This window comes from Nicotiana attenuata, unplaced genomic scaffold (genome assembly GCF_001879085.1).
Source record: "Nicotiana attenuata strain UT unplaced genomic scaffold, NIATTr2, whole genome shotgun sequence".
Taxonomy (NCBI): domain Eukaryota; kingdom Viridiplantae; phylum Streptophyta; class Magnoliopsida; order Solanales; family Solanaceae; genus Nicotiana; species Nicotiana attenuata.
Genome location: NW_017672397.1, coordinates 158,999 through 166,898, shown reverse-complemented (window position 1 = coordinate 166,898; position 7,900 = coordinate 158,999). Strand labels below are relative to the sequence as shown.

At 41.1% G+C, this 7,900-nt stretch overlaps 1 non-coding gene across 1 annotated transcript; it reads right to left on the bottom strand.

The window, feature by feature from the left end:
* Positions 1-1,254: 1,254 nt before the first annotated feature.
* On the bottom strand, positions 1,255-1,327 carry TRNAV-UAC. Its single transcript has one exon. It is a non-coding gene; the product is annotated as a tRNA-Val (tRNA).
* Between the last annotated feature and the right edge of the window lie 6,573 nt (positions 1,328-7,900).

Genomic DNA, 7,900 nt, shown 5'->3' with positions numbered 1-7,900 from the left:
GAATGCAGAACACACTACGCGAACGCGAACCACAACCAGCTGAACCTTCTTGAACGCATGCTCACTGCCGCGTCCTCGATGAGCAAAAATACTAAGCTTCCCAGAATCACTTCGTGATCGCATCATCATCTTCGCAATTGCGAAGAGTAACAACAACACCAGAAACCAGCAACTCAAAGCATGAAGAAATGCCCCGTAGCCCATCCGAAATACACACGAGGCCCCCGAGATCCCGTCGAAACATACCAACAAGTTCCATAACATTACCCGGGCTCGCTCGAGGTCTCAAATCACATCAAACAACGTCGAAACTACGAATCGCACCACGAATCAAACTTATGAATTTCCAAATCTTCTAACTTCCAAAACTCGCGCTGAAACATATCAAATCAACCTGGAATGACGTCAAATTTTGCATGCAAATTTCATATGACATAACAGAGCTAATCCAACTCTCGGAATTACATTTCGATCCCGATATCACCAATGTCCACTCTCAGTCAAACCTCTCAATCTTCCAAAATTTAACTTTTCAATTTCGCCGAAATGCTTCAAATTACCCTACGAACCTCTAAATTCAAATCGGACGCACGCCTAAGTCCAAATTACCATTCGGGCCTATCGGAACCATCGAAACTCCAATATTAAATTTCGTGCAAGAGTCAAACTACCTCGTGTAAATTGAAATTGAGGGAGTACTAGAGGCCTGAATAATTAGAAAAATGGGGAAAATGCAATGACTCAAGCATGATAGAACATAAACTTCACATACATGCTAGAATAATGATCCAATCCTGGTTCACTTACCTAGAAGTCACTCATTTCTGTTGCTGCAACTTCAAGATACTCCAACATTTCATTGTCAAGTTCAGTTTCACGTTACATGCAAAACTCAAACTTGTCAAAACAACATTAAAAAGCGAATTTATATAACTGCCAAACTTTGGTTCATATTATGATGGCCAAGATTTGAAAGCTACATGCTGAGGTTTTGAACTATGTATTTTGCCAAACTTTGGTTCATTTTGGGTCCTCATTTTGATACAATGACTAAATGAACAATAGAAGCTCATGTGCAGGACTTGGAAGGGAACAATTGCTTATTAAAATCTTAGTTGAAGTTGATAGAAGACTATGGTGTTTTTAAGGAAATAATGTATCGAAAAAGCCTATTAGTACCCGAAAAAAAAAAAGAAAAAAAAGTGGAATTTAAGAATGGAGAGCAAAATCAAAGTGACAAAAAAAGAAAACTAATGTTGCTGCCCAGGATCGAACTGGAGACCTTTAGTGTGTAAGACTAACGTGATAACCACTACACCACAGCAACCTGCTGTTATGCAAGGCTTTAATTTGTGTCTTATTGAATTTAGGGCCGTGTTCTTCAACTCATAATTAATTCAATTATTTACATGTATCATTCTGGGACTAATGGAGCCTCTAACTGGTTTGATGGTAGAAAATAAAAGTCAATGATCGCTTATTATTAAAATCTTCTGAATGTTGATAATTTGTGCTTAAACTTTTAGTTCAAATACAAATCTTGTTGATTTACTGTAAAAATCTCAAAATTTTATTATTGGACCATAGAAATTGGTGAATAAGACAAAGCGGGTCATTTTGATTTGGTATTATTTGACTAAGTTGGTGATTGGTGATTATTTTGTATTAGTATTTGAAAGTTTTGCTTCAAATTTGAGATCATTTGGAGCTGATTTGGGGTTGTTTGATCGAAATTGAAGTTGCAAATCGAAGCATATTTTGTTAATACAACCGAGAAAAAGAATGCAAACCGGTAGACTTCGATGAACAACTTAATAGATAGGTAGACAAAATATAACATCAACTCTACCGATCCGGTAGAGAAATCGCTAAAGAGCAGAAGTATGACAATCTGGTAGACTCCAATGAACAACTTATCAGATAAGTAGAGTAATAATAGCATCTACTCTACCTGATTAGTAAAGAAATCCTGAAAAGCAATAGTACGCAATCCTATAGACTTCGATGAATAATTTAATTCGGCAAAAAAAAACCCTGAAGAGACTATGGGTATCGGGGATCATTTTAAAATACCGCAAATTTTGGGGGAAGTGCAAAGTTAGCCACTGATAAGAAATGTATTTACTTTTAAGCCACTATTTAAAATATCTTTAGTCTTTAGCCACTGCTTTAATAAACTTTACCCGCCCGGACGAAAATACCCTTTTGCTCATAAAGTTCAGGACCAAGTGTCCTTAACTTATGAGCTTGTTACTGTAAGTTCAGGATGAGCTGTCTTTAATTTATGAGCTTGTAAGTCTAAGTTCAGACTACATGTCCTTAACTTTTGAACTTGGAACTCGAAGTTCAGGACTACCTGTCCTTAATTTCCGTGCTTGTAACTCTAAGTTAAGGACTACTTGTCCTTAATTTCTGTGCTTGTAACACTAAGTTAAAGACCGATGTGACGACCCGACCCGTCGTCACATGAGTTACCGCCCCGTTTCCCCCATTTTCTATTTCTTTGTGCTTCATTATCAGTGTTGGGTGTGAACGAGTTGATTTGGATTGGTTCTAGAAGGAAATGAGACACTTAGTCTCTTTAAGGAAGGTTTGTTTTGGAAAAGTCAACCGGATGTTGACCTCTGTGTTAGAGGGCTCGGATATGAATTTCGATGGTTCGGTTAGCTTCGGGGGATGATTTGTGACTTAGGAGTGTGATCGAAAGTAATTTTGGAGGTCCGGTGTAGAATTAGGCTTGAATTGGCGAAGTTAGTATTTTGGCGATTTCCGGTTGATAGGTGAGATTTTGATCCGAGGGTCGGGATGGAATTCCGAGAGTTGCAGTAGCTTCGTTAGGTGATTTGGGATGCGTGTGTAAAATTTCAGGTGATTCCGAGGTGATTTGGTTGGATTTTTGATCGAATGCGTGTTTCGGAAGTTTTAGAAGAACTTAGGCTTGAATTCGATGTGAATTGATGATTTTAGTGTTGTTGGATGGGTTTTTATGATTGGAATAACGTTGTAGGATGCATTGGTATTTTTGGTTGAGGTCCCGGGGGCCTCGGGGTGAGTTCGGATGGTTAAACGGAGAGTTTTAGAATTTTTCATGTTGTTAAGTCTGTTGCAACTGGTGTTTTCGCCTCTGCGAAGCTTGGACCGTAGAAGCGGTCTCGCTTGTGCGAAGATTGGACCGCAGAAGCGGTTGGGCGCTGATTCCGCAGAAGCGGTTGGGGAAGCCGCATCTGCGAAGCCGCAGATGCGGGATTTAAGTCGCAAAAGCGGGTTTTTGGATTATGGGAATTTCCGCAGAAGCGGAAGGAGATCGCAGGAGCGGAAGTCGCAGAAGCGACATTTTGACCGCAGAAGCGATTTCTGCTGGACAGAAATATTTAATTCATCTTCGCGAAATTTTGAGAAAAATAACATATTTCACTTCGGACTTGGAGAGTTTTTGGGCGATTTTGAAGAGAGTTTCAAGGGCTTTGATCAGATATGAACTCTTGGACTTAAAAACATAATTTTTATGGTGTAAATACATGGATTAGAGCTGAAAACTTAAGAAAGTAAAGGTCGAAAATGGCGGTTTAGGGCTTGAACCTAAGAGAGCTTAAACTAGGGATTTGAGGGGTCAAATGGACTCCGATTCTTGTGATTTTGATATGTATAGACTCGTGGCGAGATAAGGAATCTGTTGGTGTGGAAGTTTCTGACTTTCGAGAAGTGGGCCCGGGGCTCGGGTTTTGCTAAATCCGGGAATTTTGTTGTTTTTCGATTATTTTTGATTGGGTTTTGTTCCCTTGGCATATTGTGACGGATTCGTTGTGGTTTTGTATAGATTCGACGCGCGTGGAGGCCGAATTGAGGGGCAAAGGCGTCGCGAGCTAGAGATTTTGCCGGTTCGAGGTGAGTAATGATTGTAAAATGATATTCTGAGGGTTTGAAACCCCGGATTGCATATCATAGTGCTATGTTGAGGTGACTTGCACGCCGGATAACGAGCGTGGGGTAGAGCACCATTAGGGATTATGACTTAGTCCATCCCGATTAATGATTGTACCACGTATTTGATGGAAATCAGTTTGCGATCATCATTATTTGGGCTGTATTCCAGATTTGGGCTTCGTGCCAACTATTTGAACCTTTCGGGGATTGTTGTTGAAAATTCCTCACTGATTTAATTATATATTTGAACTCAGTCATGTTATTTTCTACTGTTTTCAAAACTCAGCCATGTTCACTCAGTTTTAATAGTCAAATGATATTTAAATGATGTTTTGGGCTGAGAAACACTGTTTTATTGTTGCCCGAGTGGCTTATGTGATTTTGTTGACTGAGTAAGGCCGAGGGCCTGCATTGTGAGGATACTTATGGATCGGGCTGCACGCCGCAGCAGTGTTGCACTGATATTTATGTGAGGCCGAGGGCCTAGATTGATGCCACGAGATGGCTTGTTATTGCGCTTGGGCCGTAAGGGGCCCCTCCCGGAGTCTGCAGCGATATGTGGAGCGGGCTGCACGCCGCAGCGGTACCGGTACTGTTTGATGTGTTTCCCTTATTTCATTGTCTGTCATTATATGTTGTTTGTGCTACTGCTTGCAATATTTACTTGTAGCTCTGGCATTATCTGATAACCGAGTGTGGTGCCCGTGAGGCGGACTTCTGTGCTTATCTGCACTATTTGTTTTGCATTCAATTGCATAATTGTTGGAAAAGTCATTTTCAAAAGAGGTTTTAAACTGAGCTAAGATATTTCTAAAGGTTTTACAGCTTCACTGTTATTTTTTCTCAAAGGGTTTTTTTCACTGCCCCTATATAGCATGATGATTTGTTTTACGTGATTTCTTACTGCTCAGCTGTTATTTACCTTTAATACTCACTGAGTTGGAGTACTCACTTTACTCCATGCACCTCGCGTGCAGTCGCAGGTATTTATCCACCCGGTAGGGGGTATTGGCTGCGTGGAGGCAGAGATGTAGAGGTTTAGCGAGGTGACTGCCAGTGTTCGCAGCACCACTGTCTTTCTATGTTATTCATTATTCCTGTTCAGTGTATTTCTAGACTTGTAAAGTGGAATTACATTCTTATAGATGCTCGTGACTTGTGACACCCCGATTAGGGCTGTGTGGGGTTGTAATTTCATTAATCAATATCATTAAATCATATCTTTGTTGTTCATTTATGCTTAACTATTTTTAAAGAGACGAGTTGGGTTAGTTGGCTGGCCTTGTCTTCACGAGAGGCGCCATCACGACCAGTGTGGGGTTTGGGTCGTGACAAGTTGGTATCAGAGCCTAGGTTACCAGGTCTCACGAGTCATGAGCAGGTTTAGTAGAGTCTCGCGGATCGGTACGGAGACGTCTGTATTTATTCTCGAGAGGCTATAGAACCTTTAGGAAAACTTCACATTCTTGAATTCTTATCGTGCGTCCTTGATTCAGCTTGAAAATAAACTCTTGAAATTCCTTCCACGTGTTCGTACGCGCGCATGAACGCTCAGTATCAGATGTGCCTTGATGGCTTGTGATTCCCCGATCGAGGGGCGAGATGTAATCTCTGTGAGTTGATGTTGGGCCAGTCTGGAGGACTTGAGGCCGGATTTTTTTCCTATGGCTTGAGCACCGAGGTGCTGATTGTGTGAGCAAGTGTTCGAACTTATATGTTCGGTATTGTCCCTATTAGCGGGAATGGCGGTTGGATAGCTATGTGTTGAGTATGTTTGTACTGCGAGATGTATCTATATGACTTGGTAGTGACGAGGGAGTCTGCTGGATAACAGATGAACTATTAAGTGTTCGATTTCTATTGTGATTTGATGTGTAATCGAGTTATGGGCGCGTGAAGAATCGTTTCGTGTCTCCTAGATGGGAGTGAAGTAAAAATTTCATGTTGCGGTATGAGTTTAGACTCAGGAAGACTAAGTGGCGGTGTAATGTGTATGACGGTGGAAGGTATACGAAAATGTTATATTGAGGCGAAACAGGTGGGTTATCTCCTGCGGAGTGTTCCGAAGTGGTGTGATCCTTATGTGTATGTTAGAAGATCTCATGTGTAATGGAAGGCTATGTGTTGAAATTTGAAATTTCGGGTCGCTTAAGAGAGTGGACTTAACTGTTGCGGGGATGAATGCGAGGTTTGTAGAAGATTTACAGTTCTAGATGATTTGTGTTTCCACAAGCTTATGAAGGATTGAGTTTAATCTCACTATGGTATTACGGCAGCAATGGGGTATGTGCGTTATGAGTTGTTGGGAGTATTTTGATCTATGGCTTCAAGCCAAGTTGGGGAGTTTGCTATTGATTAGCTAATTGTATGGTTAAGTGCTATGTTGGTTCCGATTTGAGGCATGCTGGCGAATCAGTTCTGGTTGCGGAAATTGAGCCGAGGATGGCACGAGTGAAGCAAAATTTTGACAAAGGTTATATGGTGCTTCGTAGATGTGTGAGAATCACAGGATGTCTTAAGCTGTTGTTGGTAAAGAATGCTCAGTGCATGGAGCAGGAAGATGTTTGTTTGTATTCGGATGAGGTCATATCCTGCGGTGTCAGAGTGCTAATGAGGCACGGGTGGTTATGTTCGGTTGATAAGGTGAATTACAGTTTGAATAAGAAGTAAATGACTCTCGAGAATGATTTTAATATGTTCAAGATTCTACATGTAACAATCAGGTGTCTTAAGGTTGTGTATGTGGTTAGAGACGGTGTTTTCATTAGAAAAGGTCAAGACTTGTGGTATTTTATGTTAATTATGGGATTCTATGTATCAGTATCTAGAAAGTAAGGTAACGAATTTAGATTCGCAGGAAGTTCTTCAGAGTAAAGTATTTTGGAATGTGGTGTTTCTGGGAATATTTGAGAGAGGATTCTGTGGCTTATGGGTCTTAGACAGTGTGGTCTTGTGCTTGGGTCTCGTGTAGTGAGCCTGGGTTGAGGAACTGTGGTGCTACAGCAAGGGGGAATATCAAGTTGATGATGAATCAGAAGGGAAATTAGATAGATGGAATAGCTTGATAGTAGACCGAATCGGTATGGTAAGGATATGATTAATTCTTCATATGTGTTCGAGGTAATGAGCCCTTACAAGTATTTTGCAGCAATGCTCTTGGGTTTTGATGGCTTGCTTAGCTTGGTCGAGTTAGAAGTATTCCGTCCTGGCAGTTTAATTTATGCAAACGGAATTGAGAGAGTTCTTGCTGATTTCCACCGTGGTTGAAGAGGTGCATTTTATACGAATATGAGAGACATGGAATGTGTAATGATTTTTCTTCTAGATGGGATCAATGGAAGTTCTTGACTAGTTGAGTGCGTAGATGTCTGTGGCTCAGAAGGGAGATAAAAGTTTTCCTGCTATCCTTGGATGGTATGGTATATGCGGTATGTTGTGGAGGGTCGAGATTTGCGTGTACGAGGTTTCAGTTCAGTTCTGAAAAGAAGTTCATAAAACTCTTAGGCAACGGGTAGCCTCAGATAATCAAGGAAATGGTGCTGCTAATTGAAAGCGAATTATCGAGAGTATACGTCTCAGAAAAAGGGTAATGTGATTAAACTGATGATACTTCGGTAGTATTGCGGCATTTTCTTATTGGATCAACTGGTGGTATTCGGGTTTGCTTGGTGGCACAGGAAATTTTAAAGTATCTATCGTGGAGTGATGGGGTATTTAAGGTGTGGTATGCGTTCGGACGGCAAAATTGGGATCAGGTATGATGATTCGTGTGCTATATGGAGTTGGAGACTGGGAGTTCTCATGTACAGGCTATGTTGTGGTTGTGGATCGTATGTATTTGGCACCGTTTAGCGGCAATCGGGATTTGGAGGCTCGAGTGGATCTTTATTTGCTGGTATGTTAGATTTTGGATGTGATGTTGAAATTCAGACTGGTTGTCTTAGTGTTAGGTGATGCTGAACTATTGCGCTACGGG